This window comes from Bos grunniens, chromosome 23 (genome assembly GCF_055505025.1).
Source record: "Bos grunniens cultivar Pamir isolate PY7600 chromosome 23, Bosgru_T2T1.0, whole genome shotgun sequence".
NCBI classification, from domain to species: Eukaryota; Metazoa; Chordata; class Mammalia; order Artiodactyla; family Bovidae; genus Bos; species Bos grunniens.
In genome coordinates, this window is record NC_141187.1 from 40,944,004 (window position 1) to 40,962,850 (window position 18,847).

Sequence of the window (18,847 nt, forward strand, 5' to 3'; positions counted from 1 at the left end):
TGATCTGTGAGCGTAGTGGGTGTTTAAAGCTTACTTTTTTTTCAATTGAAGTACAGCTGATTTTCAATATTGCTTTAGGTCCAGGTGTATAGCAAAGTGATTCAAATATACAAATATATACATATATATTTTTTCAATTGTTTTCCATTGTAGGCTATTACATGATATTGAATATAGTTCCCTATGTTATACAGTAAATCCTTGTTATCTCTTTATTTAGTAGTATGTATCTGTTAATCCTTATACTGCTCATTTATCTCCCACCTCACTTTTCCTTCGATAACCATAAGTTTTTCTATGTCTAGAGTCTGTTTCTGTTTTGTAAATAAGCTCATTTATACTATTTTTTATATTCCATGTATAAGTGATATCACATGATATTTGGCTTTCTCTCTGCCTGACTTACTTCACTCGGTAATAGTCATCTCTAGGTCCATCTATGTTGGTGCAAATGGCATTATTTCATTCTTTTTTATGGCTGGGGAATATTCCATTATATATTTCACAATTTCTTTATCCATTCATCTCCTGATGGACACTTAAAAAGCTTACTTTTTCTGTTGAGCCACGAGTGGGATGCTGATGAAAATAATGGCAGTTAGAGCGACTGAAAACCTTGAATCTCCTCATCACCGGGGATCTCTCACCTACGGATCCGTTTTTGCAGATGGTTACTTACAACCCCCTCCTCAGTTTACCCAGCTGGGGTCCAAGGGCCCTCTTCCACATGACCTGAGGACTCCAGCTAGCTCACGCTCTAGAGTGATGACCTACCTCTGTTCTTTAGGTAACAACCCATGCGCTCTGTGCCTGATCAAACTAAGGAGTGATGAAGTGACATCTCTTTCACTCCATCATCAGAGGAGCTAACTAGCCAGTCCCTCATCCTTCAGATTTCTCAGGCCTGAATCTCTACACCTCTCCTTCTGAAGGGATACACATTAAACACTCCAAATGATCTGTAGAAAACCCTTTCACTAGATGTGAGCTGAGGGGTAGGTACCTCACACCGTTCTGTTGGTGGCCAGGATGGGGGACTCGACTACACCACCAGCTCTCTAAAAACCTTCTAATAATTATTTCCTTGGCCTCTCGAACCATGTTTTATCACCTGGAAGTGGCCAACAAGCTAATCATGAACAATTTGAACTGGTTCTCCTGTACTTCCTTTCCCACATGGGCACTGTGGTCTTACATCTAACTTTGGAATGAGGCCTCTCTTGTCTTGAGCCACACACAGCTAAAACTGAGAACTATCAACAGGTTCCACGTGTACTCATATTTCTCTCAAGTGCTCCGTTTCTATTTTTTTTTCCCCAAGTAGAAAACATGTATGCTGTTGGCTCACCAACACCTACAAGCAGGGTTTGAACTTTCAAGAGTTAAATAATTCTAGAAACCGAGGTTTAAGCACCAACCATGAAGGATGAAATGACAATGACTGAGACAGGTGAGGTGGGGCCCTAGTTAGAAGCACACTGGAGAAAGAGTCAAAGATACAGTCAGAGTTCGCAATCTATGTAGCCGGACTGAACCCAGGATCTTCTATTCTCCCAGCCTGGCTCCTCATCCATGATACCAAGTGGCATAGTCATCGGGGATCTATCTTAGATTCTTCCCTTTCTCTCATCTGCCAAGTCCAATCAGTAATCAAGTTTTATTACTGCCACATATAAAGCATCCCTTCTTTCCTGACACTGTTTAATTTTCATAAGAGTTAATAGGGACCTTTTTTTTTTTAAGATAAGAGAGTGGAATATGTGTATATGTTAACGAAAAAGAATCAGTCGAGAAGAAGAGATTGAAAATATTTGAGAGAAAAGGCAATTAGTGAGGCCAGATCTCTAAAGAAGAGATGGAAACTTGAAAGTACTGATAAATCTTGAACAAGAGAAGAAAAACTACTATTTAAGAAGCTGACTTGTTCATAAAGCTAAATTTACTTAACTCCCTAATGTTGATATTTTCTTTTCTGAAATAAGATGAGATGGTAGTGTTTTTAATGTCCTTACTAGAAAAAGATTTAAAATTGGCAAACATTCAGTCCCTAAAATTCTGGGGTAGGATTTTTGCTACTCCCTCAAGTCCAAACCCAGTACCCAAATCTTGAGTATCTGCTTGACGACTGACCTCTCTCTCTCTCCTTCCACCTAAGGGAGAAACATTTTTCTATTGGCTGTTTGTACTTTCCTGTCTTCCCGATGCTCATTCATCATTCCACTTCCTTTTGTCTGTATCTCACAACGGGAAGCTGCCCACGGCTGAGGTCACGCTGACCCAACTGCCAAACCCAATGGTACCTTCTTTGTCTTCGTGATGCTAATGAGAGTCCATCTTGAATTTCACCGTTCCCTTTGATTCTCTGATTTCACGCTGTCCTGATCTTTGTCCTCTGTTCTGTCCACCTTTCCTCAGGCTCCTCTTGTTGACTGGCTTCCTATGTTCTCTGAGTTTCGCTGCTGAAGGTTCTCTTTGCTCCACTCTCTTGGTTTACCTCACCCACACCTTCTACCATGACATGTGTTCTGACAACTCCTCTATAATCACCTTGTGTGATCCGTACCACTCTTGGGTGTGACTATCACCTTTTCCAGATGAGGGAGATGAGGCTAAGAAAACTAATTTGCAAAAGCTGCATGATTCGTATTAAGGAATACTAATAAGCCACAACCTTCCGAATCCAAAGGCCATGGTCCTCTGATTCCAAAGGATAAAATAAGGTATACAACTGAAAATAGACAGGTTTCAGGAACACATCAGACTGTTGACTAATTTTACATCTTGGTCTTGGACAACACTAAGGAAACTAAGGATTACCTCTTTTATAAGCCTACTTATAAACTGAAATATATTTATATACAAATTCACATACGCTATTCCAAATACTCTTACCTTTTTCTGCTCACGTGGTTTCCCAAGAAACATTTCAATAGTGATAAGTTGCTCGAGTATGCTAATGGAGAGTACTATTTTAAAAAGGGAAAAAGTCTGGACTCACTAAATACTATGGGAAAGAAGCATGAAGTTACAGGACCTCGCTGAAAGATTTAAAGCAAAATTTCCTGAGGTACTTCTGCACTTTCCAAGAGGGGGCAGAAATGAGAACCAGGGCTACATGAGTTTCTGGCAGCAACAGTCCCAATTTGCAGATCTAGAACCTGAGCTGTATGAACAAGACAGTCGCTGTATATACTAGGAAAAGCTGGCTTAAAACTCAACATTCAAAAAACTAAGATCATGGCATCTGGTCCCATCACTTCAAGGCCAATAGATGGGTAACAATGGAAACAGTGAGAGACTTTATTTTCTTGGCCTCCAAAATCACTGCAGATGGTGACTGTGGCCATGAAATTAAAAGACGCTTGCTCCCTGGAAGAAAAACTATGACAAAGCTAGACAGGAGATTAAAAAGTAGAGACATTACCATACCAACAAAGATCCGTCTGGTCAAAACCATGGTTTTTCCAGTAGTCACGTATGGATGTGAGAGTTGGACCATAGAGAAAGCTGAGCGCCAAAGAATTGATGCTTTTGAACTGTGGTGTTGGAGAAGATTCTTAAGAGTCCCTTTGACAACAATGAGATCAAACCAGTCAATCAAAGCCCCTTAAAGGAAATCAGTCCTGAATATTCATTGGAAAGACTGATGCTGAAGCTGAAACTCCAATACTTTGGCCACCTGATGTGAAGAACTGATTCATTGGAAAAGACCCTGATGTTGGGAAAGATTAAAAGCAGGAAAAGAAGGGGATGACAGGACGAGATGGTTGGATGGCATCACTGACTGCTGGACATGAGTCAGAGCAAGCTCCAGGAGTTGGTGAAGGACAGGGAAGCCTGGCATGCTGCAGTCCATGGGGTCACAAAGAGTTGGACACGACAGAGCAACTGAACTGAACTGAATACGTACCAGGCGTAGCAGTGGAGCCTCTGTTTACAAAGTTCTGTGTACAAAGATGTTTTTAAGAACCAGCTAAATGCAGAGAATAATGTCTGCCTTTGGGGACACTGAAGAAAAGGATGAATTCCACAGGTATAAAGAGTCTCTCCTGGACTAGCAGCTTTTACCCTTAAAGATTAAACTTTGAGATAACTCGTCCCCTCTTTACGTACGGTTTACTGTTGATCAGACAGAATAAACAACAAAGTCAAAAGAAGTTGACTAAAACAAACTTGTGAGACCAACGTTAAAACTTGAGAGTCCCTTGGACTGCAAGGTAATCCAACCAGTCCATCCTAAAGGAAATCAGTCCTGGGTGTTCATTGGAGGGACTGATGTTGAAGCTGAAACTCCAATACTTTGGCCACCTGATGGGGAGAGCTGACTGATTTGAAAAGACCCTGATGCTGGGAAAGATTGAGGGCAGGAGAAGGGGACGACGGAGGATGAGATGGTTGGATGGCATCACTGACACAATGGACATGGGTTTGGGTGGACTCCGGGAGTTGGTGATGGACAGGGAGGCCTGGCATGCTGCATTTCATAGGGTCGCAAAGAGTCGGACACGACTGAGCAACTGAACTGAACTGAACGTTAAAACTTACTGCTAAATAAGGCATCACCAACTCAATGGACGTGAGTTTGAGCAAACTCTGGGAGACAGAGAAGGACAGAAAAGCCTGGCATGCTCATGGAGTCACAGAGATGGACATGACTTGGCGACTGAACAACAACAACTATAGTATAAAGGAGACTTAAAAGACAGTTTAATAAAGGAATACACATTTTAATTTATAATTTTAATTTATAATAAAAGACAGTTTAATAAAGGAATACACATTTTAATTTATAATTGCTCTGGCAGGACAACACAAGGAGACAGAATTTCTAAAAACTTTGAAGGAAATGAATGATTCAATGTAACAGAGAATCACTTATAGGGAGCAATGGAGAATGTAGCAAATAGTCACACTATAGATGTAAATCACCAAATGTCATGAAATTATAAAGTATATTTTTAAAAGCACCCTGATTGTTAAGGATTAATGCTACTTTGGAACACATATTTTCAATGTAGTAATTGTCTTTAGTCATTAAATCTATCTAAGAATGTTGAGTTCCACACATTGAACACACTTACCCTGAAATATAAGGACAAGAGAAGCCTTTATAAGGTCTTTGCAGAATTAGGAAATTTGCCAGATATCCCCAAATTAGCATGCTATCATCTACAGATTCAATCAACAGCTTGTACTCATAGAGAAGCAGTGTGGGGTGTTGGAAGGGGTATATGAGTATGCCCAAGAGGCTTAACTTCTGAGTCACAGATCTATATAAAACGGATGATAACGTCTATCCATTAGGGCTATAAAGATACTTTTTAATGTATATAAAATACCTCAATAAATAAATGGTAGAGAGTTGTAACACTAGCAAGAGTACTCCCCTAGAATCTATACGGTTTCTTAACATTGGATCCAGTCCTTTCAGTGCCTATGTATCAGGATAAATTCTTTTGGAAATCTTCAACCATAGGAACTTGGGAAGATAGATCTTTTAAGACAGAAGATCCTGAAAGGCAGAAACATCAAGAAGTAGAACTTCCAAAAACCAAGTCTTACTTAAGTAGGATTTTGAGGACTGGAAACTCCAGTGATTGTCTCTACTATTTCAGAATAAAATCTCGAGGAGGGGTCTGAAGGCCAATCATTTCTGAATGATTTGCTGACTTAGTAATTTATGTTCTTCACATACCTCACCACTTTACTTTTCTTTCTTTACCCTCATCTTGCTTAGGATACTCCTTTTCTTCTGTCAGTCAGTTGAAATAGACCACATCCAAAGCAATGCAAAACACAGGATGCTAGTTTACAATAATTCATTGGCTTTGTAAACAACCTACATTGCCCTTAAGGTCACATTTTGAGTTTCGTTGAAAATCAGAGATTTGCAACTTATTTACTGCTATTCCTGTATCATTGAACTTGTAAAGAAATTCATTTCAAATGAGCAAAGTCCTCAGTACTACAAGAACTGGAAAGAATATAAAATTGAATGCCTATGAAAAGAATATGAAACGTAAAGTCTATCCTCCAAGTTTGGATTATGGCTACAACGGCATCAATATTCATTTGTAGGAAGACATTATTAGAATCTAGATGGCTTCGAAAGTGTCTTCCAATTTTAATGCTGTATGACTCAATTATTTCTATGTAGGTGAATCATAGAAATTAAATTAACATAGCATGATTAAATAAGGCAATTTGTGAGCAAGGCTGCCCTAAGCCTACTCTCTCTGTGGCTAAAGGTATTTCTTAGAATACTGAGCTAAAAATGTAACTGCATTCTGCAACCAATGCAAACGTTGTAATTGATGGGAGGGGAAAAAATTCAACCCAGAGTGCCAACAATTCCTCTATGAGCTAGCGTGGCAGGGAGAGTGTGGGGTCAGTGAAGCATCAAGTTACAGACTAAATTAAAGGCCTGGAGAAGAGTGACAGGGTCTAATCATCCGGTGTCTGAGGTTGCCAGAATTGGATCTACCACCCTTACTTGCTCACAAAGAATTGCTCAGCGGATGCTAAGCGCATAGACTAAGGGCTTCAAACATCTTTCATTAAAAAGCCTTCAGTTCCAAATAGCTCTTTCTGGAATTATTTCCTTGAAGTTTTTAGTTCTGTCATATTAAAATTGGCATGAAAAAGTAATCAAAACCTAATGCTTACAGTGCTCTGCCACAAAGAAAAATATTGTGGGTTTTCATTCCTATTAAAAACATGTGTTACATATATATACATAATTATGTAAGTCCCAGACCCAGTGTACACACAAATACACAAAAACCTTAGGAAAATAATAATAGCTTTCCCCAAGCCAACAGATTTTATAACACAATGTTGTACTCTGTCCACAACTCCCCTCATGAAGCCAATGCTTTGAGAATGTCAGTGGGTAATGAATATTTCTGCATATTTTGTGTCATAAGCTGCAAACACGAGATATGCAGGAAGGAATTAAGGTCACTGTTAAAACTCAAACACAGTATTTTCTGGACTCGGTTGGCTAAATTGTGTGTATCTGCACTATTTTTCCTAGGGGAAAGTTAATTTTAGAAAGGAGAAAAAGTTTGCCAGGAAAGCAATCCCATTGGCTCAATACCTAGACAGTGACTCTGAAAGTTCAAAATGCTTTACAGACAGTCGCCTACTTGTCCTTAATATCCTTGAAAGCAAGTATCAGATACTATTCCTGTTTCATAACAAGCATCTTATTTCATAAAATGTTGTATGATTTACCATTATACCTACTTTGTGGTGTTTGAAAAAAATTAGTCCTTCACCTCAAATTTCCAAAAGACAAATGCAAATCTTTATTTTCCCTAGCAGTTACACTCAGAGGTACTTGTTAGGTACTTGGAATGGTTCAGGTATACATATACATGAAAAGCAGCAGGTGAACATCAATGACACAGTTTGAGATGGATAAACAGTACTTATGCAAACTCAAATACAATTTACACTCTTAACCAAGTCAGGGTAGAAGAGCTTGGTTCAAATACTGAGGAATGTAAACAAGACCTAAAGCAATTTATATGATAATTCCTCTTTTAGTTCCTAGAGATAACAGTTCATTTGGGTCTTTAGCCTTAAAACAACCAACAAGGAAAAATGCCAGTGGTAACTAAAAGTCAGCCAGGGCAAGCACAATGAAGGAAGCGTTTCTGATTGCCAGGAGAATAGGCCTCAGTCCTCTTTAACAGCCAGAGTACTTGTGAAGCAGTTCTTACATTTTAAAAGTTGATGTGTAAAAGCTAACTCTTTAACAAGGGCTCTTAGAAGTGCAGTATTTCTCTCCAACCTATATCTGGATTTCAGAAGAACTGTTTACGCTCTCTTCCCAAAATTGCCGTCTTAAAACCAATGACACGCACCAAACTCATCAGTTTGAAGGGAACCAGCTTTCACTCCGTTTAAACTCCCTGTTCACTCTACGATTTTCAGCTGTCTACCAACAGCTGGGTGCCCACTCTCCTTCTCATAAGGACCTGATAGATATTTTCAGGTAATTACGAGAGACCGCGCATCGCAATCACCTGGAGTTCTTTTTTTTCAATACACGGAAGACTGCTCGCACACGCACACACCTTGCCATTTCTTAATCAGGCTCTCAGCATCCAAGTAGGAGCTATTACTTTAAACTATGATGAAGTTCTAGCGCCGCAATCACCAAGAACACCCTGTAAACTTATCACAGTGTTTCATTTTCAGGAAAAACAAAAATAAAACCAAGGCATCTCTATCCCTGTCTGGTGCAGATACAAAAGATAAGACAGCTACCTTGACCAGGGGTTATATCCTCCCAAAGTCAGGACAGTAACAAAAGTGGGGGAGGGTATGTGTTGGAAGGAGAAGAGTTGTGATCTCAGCCTGGCAATGACTAGACTCCGGGGAAAATCGGTGCGCCGCTGCTTGCGACGCACACCTGGGCAGGGTGGACGACACCCCCCTCCCCCGCCGCCCCTCTCTCCCGGGGCCGGGGGCGCGGTGTTTCTGAGCTGCCTGGGGAGAAAGGGCGGAAAAGAGAGGGGTGAGGGCGGAGAGGAGGCGGGGGTCCGCGAGGGTCCGAGTCCCAGCGGGCCGACCGCCCGAGGCTCAGCCCAGCGCCTACGGGGCCGGGGAGGGGGCGAGGGAGGCAGTAGCGGGTGACAGCCTGGGGAGGCCGAGGAGGCACCTGGCCCGGGGCGAGGGCAGCACCCCGCGCCCCTCCTTACCGTGCGCGTGAGGTCGGCGCCCCGGGCGCGGAGACTAGGAGGGGCAGGGCGCGGGCGCAGGCCCGCGGAGGTCCGCTGTCAGCTTCCCCAGGCAGTAGCTCCAGGTACCGGAGGCGCTCGGATCTCCAGGCTACCAGCCCCTGCGCGCGGCTCGAGGCCCCTCCCCCGGCCCTTGCCCCCGAAGCTGCCTCCCCAACCCCTCCCGCCCGCCTCGGCGCGCTCCCCTTCTCCCCCTGCTGTTTATTCCGGAGAGCTGGGGCCCCTCTCCCGAGCCTTGCCTCCCCCGCGCGTGCACGCACACACCTCCCCGAGAAACGAGCTCTCTTTAGGAAGCAGGCAGCGAACGCGATCCTTGAAATTCTGAGGCTGGGCGATTTCAGAAAAAAAAAAAAAAAAAAAAAAAAACCTTTTAAAATCTTTGAGCTACCCTCTGAGGTTCAAAGCAGGAATCACTTCCATTCATCCCCTGCCTCCGTCGTCATTTGTTCGGCATCTCTCGACAGTTGATGTTGATTGTGCTCTGAGAATCTCCTGCCAGTCAAATTTTTCCACAATAGCTCTTTCCATTTCATTGTTTTAAAAATGTAGACGTCCCCACTAGTTACACTTAGGTTGCCAGGACTTTCGATTGGCCCCGAGAAGGATACGTTCAGCTGTGCAAATCGGGACAGAGTTCTTTTGCTAGTATTGTCAATACCTACCACCTATTGTCCAAGGTAAGAGAAACCCAAGTAAGACGGTAGGTGTTGCGAGAGGGCATCAGAGGGCAGACACACTGAAACCATACTCACAGAAAACTAGACAATCTAATCACACTAGGACCACAGCCTTGTCTAACTCAATGAAACTAAGCCATGCCCTGTGGGGCCACCCAAGACCGGTGGTCTTGGTGGAGAGGTCTGACAGAATGTGGTCCACTGGAGAAGGGAATGGCAAACCACTTCAGTATTCTTGCCTTGAGAACCCCATGAACAGTATGAAAAGGCAAAATGATAGGATACTGAAAGAGAAACTCCCCAGGTCCGTAGGTGCCCAATACGCTACTGGAGATCAGTGGAGAAATAACTCCAGAAAGAATGAAGGGATGGAGCCAAAGCAAAAACAATACCCAGCTGTGGATGTGACTGGTGATAGAAGCAAGGTCCAATGCTGTAAAGAGCAATATTGCATAGGAACCTGGAGTGTCAGATCCATGAATCAAGGCAAATTGAAAGTGGTCAAACAGGAAATGGCAAGAGTGAACATCTACATTCTAGGCAGTGAACTAAAATGGACTGGAATGGGTGAATTTAACTCAGATGAGCGTTATATCTACTACTGCGGGCAGGAATCCCTTAGAAGAAATGGAGTAGCCAAAATGGTCAACAAAAGAGTCCGAAATGCAGTACTTGGATGCAGTCTCAAAAACAACAGAATGATCTCCGTTCATTTCCAAGGCAAACCATTCAGTATCACAGTAATCCAAGTATGTGCCCCAACCAGTAACGCTGAAGAAGCTGAAGTCGAACGGTTCTATGAAGACCTACAAGACCTTTTAGAACACCCAAAAGAGATGTCCTTTTCATTATAGGGGACTGGAATGAAAAAGTAGGAAGTCAAGAAACACCTGGAGTAACAGGCAAATTTGGCCTTGGAATATGGAATGAAGCAGGGCAAAGGCTAATAGAGTTTTGCCAAGAGAACACACTGGTCATAGCAAACACCCTCTTCCAACAACACAAGAGAAGACTCTACACATGGACATCACCAGATGGTCAACACCGAAATCAGATTGATTATATTCTTTGCAGCCAAAGATGGAGAAGCCCTATACAGCCAGAAAAAACAAGACCGGGAGCTGACTGTGGCTCAGGTCATTAACTCCTTATTGCCAAATTCAGATTTAAATTGAAGAAAGTGGGGAAAACCACTAGACCATTCAGGTATGACCTAAATCAAATCCCTTATGATTATACAGTGGAAGTGAGAAATAGATTTAAGGGACTAAATCTGATAGATAGAGTGCCTGATGAACTATGGACAGAGGTTTGTGACATTGTACAGGACACACGGATCAAGACCATCCCCCTGGAAAAGAAATGCAAAAAAGCAAAATGGCTGTCTGAGGAGGCCTTACAAATAGCTGTGAAAAGAAGAGAAGCGAAAAGCAAACGAGAAAAGGAAAGATAAAAACATCTGAATGCAGTGTTCCAAAGAATAGCAAGAAGAGATAAGAAAGCCTTCCTCAGCGATCAATGCAAAGAAATAGAGGAAAACAACAAAATGGGAAAGACTAGAGATCTCTTCAAGAAAATTAGAGACACCAAGGGAACATTTCATGCAAAGATTGGCTCGATAAAGGACAGAAATGGTATGGACCTAACAGAAGCAGAAGATATTAAGAAGAGGTGGCAAGAATACACAGAAGAACTGTACCAAAAAGATCTTCATGACCAAGATAACCATGATGGTGTGATCACTGACCTAGAGCCAGACATCCTGGAATGTGAAGTCAAGTGGGCCTTAGAAAGTATCACTACGAACAAAGCTAGTGGAGGTGATGGAATTCCAGTTGAGCTACTTCAAATCCTGAAAGATGATGCTGTGAAAGTGCTCCACTCAATATGCCAGCAAATTTGGAAAACTCAGCAGTGGCCATAGGACTGGAAAAGGTCAGTTTTCATTCCAATCCCAAAGAAAGGCAATACCAAAGAATGCCCAAACTACCACACAATTGCACTCATCTCACACACTAGTAATGCTCAAAATTCTCCAAGCCAGACTTCAGCAATACGTGAACCGTGAACTTCCAGATGTTCAAGCTGGTTTTAGAAAAGGCAGAGGAACCAGAGATCAAATTGCCAATATCTGCTGGATCATCGAAAAAGCAAGAGAGTTCCAGAAAAACATCTATTTCTGCTTTACTGACTATGCCAAAGCCTTTGACTGTGTGGATCACAATAAACTGTGGAAAATTCTGAAAGAGATGAGCATACCAGACCACCTGACCTGCCTCTTGAGAAACTTGTATGCAGGTCAGGGAGCAACAGTTAGAACTGGACATGGAACAACAGACTGGTTCCAAATAGGAAAAGGAGTACGTCAAGGCTGTATATTGTCACCCTGCTTATTAAACTGATATGCAGAGTACATCATGAGAAACGCTGGACTGGAAGAAGCACAAGCTGGAATCAAGATTGCCGGGAGAAATATCAATAACCTCAGATATGCAGATGACACCACCCTTATGCCAGAAAGTGAAGAGGAACTAAAAGGCCTCTTGATGAAAGTGAAAGAAGAGAGTGAAAAAGTTGGCTTAAAGCTCAACATTCAGAAAACGAAGATCATGGCATCTGGTCCCATCACTTCATGGCAGATAGATGGGGAAACAGTGAAAACAGTGGCTAACTTTATTTTGGGGGGCTCCAAAATCACTGCAGATGGTGATTGCAGCCATGAAATTAAAAGATGCTTACTCCTTGGAAGGAAAGTTATGACCAACCTAGATAGCATATTCAAAAGCAGAGACATTACTTTGCCAACAAAGGTCTGTCTAGTCAAGGCTATGGTTTTTCCAGTAGTCATGTATGGATGTGAGAGTTGGACTGTGAAGAAAGCTGTGTGCTGAAGAATTGATGCCTTTGAACCGTGGTGTAGGAGAAGACTCTTGAGAGTCCCTTGGACTGCAAGGAGATCCAACCACTCCATTTTAGCGGAGATCAGTCCTGGGTGTTCTTTGGAAGGAATGATGCTAAAACTGAAACCCAGTACTTTGGCCACCTCATGCGAAGAGTTGACTCATTGGAAAAGACTCTGATGCTGGGAGGGATTGGGGGCAGGAGGAGAAGGGGACGCCAGAGGATGAGATGGCTGGATGGCATCACTGACTTGATGGACGTGAGTTTGAGTGAACTCTGGGAGTTGGTGATGGCCAGGGAGGCCTGGCGTGCTGCAATTCATGGGGTCACAAAGAGTCAGACACAACTGAGTGACTGAACTGAACTGAACTGAACTGAACCACCTATCAGGACCCCAAGTCAGGGCAAGGGCAATTAATTTCACTTGGCTTTGGGTACTGAGTGTGCCTGGGGTCTCCGTTCTCATGAGTGATGCAGTCCTGAAGTTCTGGGGAGGAGCAGCTGTATGTATTCAAAGAGAAATCTAGTTGGCAAATGAACTAGCAAAAAGCAGAGCATACTGAGCAATACTATGAAAGATGAGAGTGATGGAAAGGGGTTGTGAAACATCGCTGTATCACTAACAGGAAAGCTCTCCGAGTGACATATCCCTACAGGGAATATAGAAGGTGAGTTGTTGTTTAGTGGCCCATTTGAGTCGGACTTTCTGTGAACCCATGGACTGCAGCAGCCAGGGCTCTCTGTCTCTCATCATCTCCCCAAGTTTGCCCAAGTTCATGTCAAGTGCATCCGTGATGCCAACCAGCTATCTCATCCTCTCAGTGGTGAGTTGTTAAATGGCATTTATTTGTTCATTTACGTGTCAATATATGCATATGGAGTAGGTTAGAGTGTAGCATTATTCATAGTTAGATTGTAATTTAATAGTGATGGTGATTGGTGGTTTCAGTCAATTCAGTCACTCAGTCGTGTCCGACTCTTTGTGACCCCATGAACTGCAGCACGCCAGGCTTCCCTGTCCATCACCAACTCCTGGAGTCCACCCAAACCCATGTCCATTGAGTCGATGATGCCATCCAACCATCTCATCCTCTGTCGTCCCCTTCTCCTCCTGCCCTCAATCTTTCCCAGCATCAGGGTCTTTTCCAATGAGTCAGCTCTTTGCATGAGGTGGCCAAAATATTGGAGTTTCAGCCTCAACATCAGTCCTTCCAGTGAACATCCAGGACTAATCTCCTTTAGGATGGACTGGTTGGATTTCCTTGCAGTCCAATGAACTTGCAAGAGTCTTCTCCAACACTACAGTTCAAAGCATCAATTCTTCGGCGCTCAGCTTTCTTTATAGTCCAACTCTCACATCCATACATGACTACTGGAAAAACCATAGCCTTGACTAGACAGACCTTTCTTGGCATAGTAATGTCTCTGCTTTTGAATATGCTATCTAGGTTGGTCATAACTTTCCTTCCATGGAGTAAGCATCTTTTAATTTCATGGCTGCAATCACCATCTGCAGTGATTTTGGAGCCCCCCAAAATAAAGTTAGCCACTGTTTTCACTGTTTCCCCATCTATCTGCCATGAAGTGATGGGACCAGATGCCATAATTTTCGTTTTCTGAATGTTGAGCTTTAAGCCAACTTTTTCACTCTCTTCTTTCACTTTCATCAAGAGGTTAGTTCTTCTTCACTTTCTGGCATAAGGGTGGTGTCATCTGCATATCTGAGGTTATTGATATTTCTCCCGGCAATCTTGATTCCAGCTTGTGCTTCCTCCAGCCCAGCATTTCTCATGATGTACTCTGCATATAAGTTAAATAAGCAGGGTGACAATATACAGCCTTTGCGTACTCTTTTTCCTATTTGGAACCAGTCTGTTGTTCCATGTCCAGTTCTAACTGTTGCTTCCTGACCTGCATATAGGTTTCTCAAGAGGCAGGTCAGGTGGTCTGGTATGCTCATCTCTTTCAGAATTTTTCACAGTTTATTGTGATCCACACAGTCAAAGGCTTTGGCATAGTCAATAAAGCAGAAATAGATTTTTTCTGGAACTCTCTTGCTTTTTCGATGATCCAGCGGATATTGGCAATTTGATCTCTGGTTCCTCTGCTTTTTCTAAAACCAGCTTGAACATCTGGAAGTTCACGGTTCACGTATTGCTGAAGTCTGGCTTGGAGAATTTTGAGCATTACTTTACTCGCATGTGAGATGAGTGCAATTGTGTGGTAGTTTGGGCATTCTTTGGCATTGCCTTTCTTTGGGATTGGAATGAAAACTGACCTTTTCCAGTCCTGTGGCCACTGCTGAGTTTTCCAAATTTGCTGGCATATTGAGTGGAGCACTTTCACAGCATCATCTTTCAGGATTTGAAGTAGCTCAACTGGAATTCCATCACCTCCACTAGCTTTGTTCATAGTGATGCTTTCTAAGGCCCACTTGACTTCACATTCCAGGATGTCTGGCTCTAGGTGAGTGATCACACCATCGTGGTTATCTGGGTGGTTTAGTCCCTAAGTTATGTCTGATTCTTGTGCCCCCATGGTCTGTAACCCTACAGGCTCCTCTGTCTATGGGATTTTCCAGGCATGAATACTGGAGTGGGTTATCATATCCTTCTCCAGGGGATCTTCCTGACCCAGGGATAGAACCTGCGTTTCCTGCAATGTAGAGTTCTTTACCGGTCAGCCACTAGGGAAGCCCATAATTTAAGGGTAGTAGGATTCATTTATAAGGACCCTGGTGGCTCAGATGGTAAAGAATCTGCCTGCAATGCAGGAAACACAGGTTCGATCCCTGAGTCAGGAAGATCATTTGCAGGAAGATTTTCTGCAACATTTGTAGAAAAACCCAAATGAACTTTTGGGCCAACCCAATAATTTGAGAAGCAACCAGTTCATAGCAGAGCTCTGGAAAATGCAAATACCTACTAAATAGACTCTAAGCGAATCCTGTCTTTTCTAAATTTATCAGATAGCTTTCTAATCTAAGGGCTGAAGAAAAAAAAAAGGATACTTACTAGCATTGTCAGTTATCTATGGTACAGGAGGCCAGTGTCAGAAAATAAACTCTTTAAACAGGTTGCTGCAAATGAAAGGATCCCCTTAGGTAACAGAGGAAGAGGGGGAGAGGAGGTTTATAGAAGAGGTAACAAAAAAGACAACATCCTTTATCTCAGCAAGCTGCATAGAGGGATACCCTAGCAGACATGTTTGAAAGTAGATGCTCTGGGACTTCCCTGGTGCCCCAGGGGCTAAGACTCCCTGCTCCCAACTCGGGGGCTGGGTGGGGTGGACTCCGGTCAGGGAACTAGATTCCCACATGCCGCAACAAAGAGTTTGCTTGCCACAACTAAGATCCGGTGCAGTCAAATAAAGAAATAAACAAATAGACCATCCTCTGATGGAGGATGGCACTCAGAGAGGCACTCAGAGATGGCACTCAGAGAGCCCAGGGGAGGCAGAGGAGAAAGAGTTTGTGGGGTTAAGGGGGATGGTGGTAAGCGTGGAGAGAAAACCAAAATAAGAAAAATTTAGTAATTCAGAGAATTTAAAGAAGCTCATTGATTTTGGCTGGAAGATTGTTTCCTAGGGGCAGGAGTGGGAGTGTTTAGGAGGAAGAATGGATAGACAGCTAGAAAGGTTAGCAGATCATGCAGAATCTTCTAGGCCATGCTTGAAAGTCGAACTTTATTCCACAAACAATAGCGAGGCATTGGAAAGATAATGACAAGATTAGATTTTTGCTTAAGAAAGACTACTTGCTGCAGGCAGGAAAAAAAATAAAGAGGACAAGAAAGATAGGAATGAGAGAAAACAGGGAGAAGAGCTTTAGAAAGGGCACCTGGTCAATAAATGTGTGGTTGAGTTAGTCTCCCAGTCCTGTGGGACTCTTTGTGACCCCGTGGCCTGCAGCCCACCAGGCTCCTCTGTCCATGGGATTGTCCAGGCAGAAACCAGAGTGTGGATCCTCACGCCTTTCGGAAATCCACCCCACAACAAGCTCATAGAGAGACGATGGGAGGGTCAGAGGCGGGAGAGTCGGTGATTGTCAACAACTGAGACACAATAGAGGTAAATAGAAATGAGAGAGAGAAAATGGTATGTTTGGGTTTTTGGCTTTTTTTTTTTAACAAAACACTTTATTTATACACAACTCTAGCTCATACAGGCTTCCTTGGTGGCTCAGATGGTAAAGAATCTGCCTCCAATGCAGGAGACGCAAGAGATGCAGGTTTGATCCCTGGGTTAGGGTCAGGAAGATCCCATGAAGGAGGAAATGGTAACCCGTTCTAGTATTCTTGCCTGGAAAATTCCACAGACAGAGAAACCTGGCCCGCTGAGAGTCGGGCATGACTGAGCACATCCTCAATTTTCCTTCATATTTTTTCTTTTCTATTTCTCCTCTCCTCTTAATTTTAACCACCTCTTCACTTCTCTTTTTTCCTTTCTCCCTTTCCTTTTTGCTTCATTAATTGACTCACAGATATTTTTGTATCCAGTGTCTATTTTGTATCTACATGGTACAATCTACTTTGATACTGGGGTAAGAGCTGAATCTACAAAGAAGTCCAAGGCAAGAGCCTTATCCTTGAATTCATAGTCAGTGGATTATATGACTCAGGAGTCTATGGTTGCAGGTAATAGAAATGCACTCAACATAACTTCGGTAGGGGAGAGGGGAGGACATTGTTTGAGAGGTAACTGGGCTATCACCTGGAAGCCAAACATATAGATACAGACAGGCTTCCTCAACCATCTGAAATGGGAATTGAATACAATCAGGAATCTCTTTCCTTCCCTTCTTTTTTTTTCTTCAAGTCTGAGACCTGACCTTGACTGCCTGCACACACCTTGGATCTCCCGGAGGGGCAATTTCTAAAATCCCATGTGACCATGTCACAGGAAGGCTCTACAGTTCTGGGCCTAAAACCCTTCTGCAAGGTCTTCCTGTCTCTCCCTGAGGTTTGACAGATGCTGAAACTACCCCAGGTGGGAGAAGTGAACTGTCTGCTGCCCACAAGCAGGGAGACAGACCCCAGACTGGCTGGAACCAGCTTGATGAGGCTGACTCACAACTGCCACATCACCAAGCAATCAGAAGAATGCCCACAAACTGATCACATCTTCCCCTTTGAACCCATGACGATAAAACTCCTCTCTGCCCCTTCCAGGTCAGGACACAGTTTTGAGGGCGTAGCCTGCTGTGGTCCTCTTTGCCTGGCAAAGTAATAAAGCTGTTCTTTTCTACTTCATAAATAAGTAAGTAAATAAATCTAATAAAAAGAGGGGAGGAAATTCCCTGGTGGTCCAGTGATTAGGACTCAGCACTTTCACTGCCATGGCCCAGGTTCAATCCCTGGTCAGGAACTACGATCCCAAAAGCTTCAAAGCATGGCCAAAAATAAATAAATAAAAATAAAAAGAGGAGAGGTATGCTAGAGAATGGGTTTAGCTTTACTATGTTGAATTTCAGATATTAATGAGATATTATGTGAAGAAATCTAATAGGTGATTATAAGAGTATGATGCTCAAAGAGCAAGTAAATTATTAAATATGTTGATTTGGACTTTATTAATCTAGACATCTTTGATACCATGGGTGTGGATGAAATTACCCAGGAAAATCATGTGTAAGGAACGAACCAAGGGGCCTATGGGGATCCCTGAAGAACAGCAACTTTCAAGAGGATAACAGATGCAAGATAGCCAGCAAAGGAGGAGACTCAAGAGAAAGCAAGGTCATGCAAGTCAAGAGAAAAAGCTTTTGAAAGAAGGAATGCTAAACAGTACCAAATGCTGCATAGAAACAAAGTAAAAATACAGGAGTAGGGCCTCCCTGGTGACTCACTGGTAAAAAACAACAACAACAACAAACCGCCTGCCAATGCAGGGACATGGCTTTGATCCCTGGGTCAGGAAACACCCCTGGAAAAGGAAATGGCAATCCACTCCAGTATTCTTGCCTGGGAAATCCCATAGACAGAGGAGCCTGGTAGGCTATAGTCCCTGGGGTCATAAAAGAGTCGGACACAACTTAGTGATTAAACAACAATAAAAAGTATGTGTGTGTGTTAGTCACTCAGTCGTGTCTGACTCTGCAACCCCATGGACTGTAGCCCACCAGGCTCCTCTGTGCATGGAATTCCCTAGGCCAAGAATACAGGAGTGGCTTGCCATTTCCTTCTCCAAGAAAAAGGTATAATAAAAATATAAGAGTTTCTAAAGGAGTCTTTCAGTTATCTATTCTGAGATCATTATTGGTCTTTATGAGAGCAATTTAACTGGAGTGCTAGGATAACAAAATATTATACGTTGCATTAGGTTAGGATTTCTTAATGTCAGCACCACTCTTTTTGTTTTTTGACTGCATCAGGTCTTAGTTTCAGAATGTGGGATTTTTTTTTTCTTTTTTGAGTTACAGCATGTAGGATCTAGTTCCCTGACCAGGGATTGAACCTGGACCCCCTGCACCGGAAGCCCCAGAATGTTAGCCAATGGACCACCGGGGAAGTCCTCTCAGCA

General features: G+C 42.9%; 1 protein-coding gene across 2 annotated transcripts in view; it reads right to left on the reverse strand.

The window, feature by feature from the left end:
- RNF144B (ring finger protein 144B) overlaps nucleotides 1–8,958 on the reverse strand; it is a 158,338-nt gene extending 149,380 nt beyond the window's left edge. The window contains exon 1 of one of the 2 annotated variants that reach the window (XM_086370115.1): nucleotides 8,712–8,958. The gene's annotated coding sequence lies outside the window, so the exon portion shown is untranslated. The remainder of the gene's footprint in view (nucleotides 1–8,711) is intronic. The other variant, XM_086370117.1, reaches the window with a different exon arrangement.
- Nucleotides 8,959–18,847: the final 9,889 nt, after the last annotated feature.